Below are 1,527 nucleotides of genomic sequence, written 5' to 3' on the forward strand. Positions count from 1 at the left end.
CTCTCTCTAAATCTTTTTAACTTTTTTAAGAGGCCTCATTTTTCCCTTTTTCCCCTCTTTTCTATTTTTTCAACAACCTCTTGTCCAACAGACTAATTTTCTCTAGATGCCATTTTTTCCATTGCAGAATTACTTGTAAGAAAGAAAGGGGAATAAAAAAAAAAAGAGTTGGAAGCCGTCCTTTTGGACAAGATATTTAAAACCCTATTGTCCATCTTCCATCCTAAGTGGTCCCATCTTTCTAAAAGGAAATGCCTTCCATATTCTTCCTAAAAAAGCAGCAAAAGCATAACAAAACAAAACTGGAAAACTGTTTCTTCTGCTTGAGACACAAGGGCCATTATCTTCCTACCTTTGGCCCCACTGATCCTCGACAGGATGTCCTGGACCTGCAGCTCAGACGAGGAAAGGTGGGGTGTGGGTGGGGGGTTGATTGACGCACACAGCAAGTAGCCTCAAGGAACTTGGGGATGGGGCAGGCTGCGCCCCAAGGCTTTGGTCCTATCCCCAGCCCTTGCGTTTTAACTTAACACCCGATCACTTCCGTTGTAAATAAAAAAGAAATAACAAACAGTTAAATTTAATTAGGGGTAAGTAATAAAGTGACCTGGTTCTCGCTAACTGCGCTCCTGAGCCCTTCGCTGCCGGCCCTGGACTCAGTGGACGGAGCGGGAGATTCCCGCCCAGGGGAAGAGGTTCCCACGGAGGGCATGCGGTGGCGGGTGCCTTTGGATCCGGGTGTGCGGGGAGGCGGGAGAATCTCCTCCTCGCGCCGGAGCCCCTGTTCCTCATTTCTAGCCTTTTAAAAAAGGTCAAGAATACAGTGAATCCGGTTGGGGGCTGCCCGGCTGGGTGACGCGCCTCTGGCTAGACCGAATGGCACAGGCTGAGCCTGGGTGTGCGGACAGGTGGGCACGGGACGCGGAGAAGGGTCCCTCGGCGCAGACTCAACTGCAGGAGCCGCGACGCCAGGGGCGGGGGTCGTGTGCCGCCCGTGAGGGGGCCGGAGGACTTGACAGATCGCAGCGAAAGAAAACATTAAACCAAAACAAAACCCACCGATTCCCCACGTCGTTCAGCAAAGACATCGTGGGTGGAGTCAGGAGGGAACGATTGAGTAGAATTCCGCGCGGCCGCCTCCACCCACCCAGTCCGCGCCCCCGGTCCCCGGCCCCCTGCCCGCCCGCCCGCCGGGCTGGGCCCGCAGCAGAGGTCAGGGCTCAGCGAGCGCCTCCTCCCACCCGGGCTTCCAGAGTACTCGGCTCTGCTCCTCCGTAGTAAACAAAGTGTCGCCGCCGCCTCCACGCTGCTTTGCTTCCTAGCAATCAAAACACTGAGAAGGCGAGAGAATCACAGAAACACTCGAGAATTACCAGAAAATAATAGAGATCCAAAAGAAAAAAAAAAAAGAGGAGGTGAGTCTGTGAAAGAGAAAAACACCCTGCTACCCCCCACCAACCCACCGCCGCCTCCCCGTGGAAAACCGGGCCCCGCCCAGCCCGGCGCCCACTGGCTGCCCGGGCGGCG

This window comes from Colobus angolensis, unplaced genomic scaffold, assembly GCF_000951035.1.
Source record: "Colobus angolensis palliatus isolate OR3802 unplaced genomic scaffold, Cang.pa_1.0 Scaffold214, whole genome shotgun sequence".
Taxonomy (NCBI): Eukaryota; Metazoa; Chordata; class Mammalia; order Primates; family Cercopithecidae; genus Colobus; species Colobus angolensis.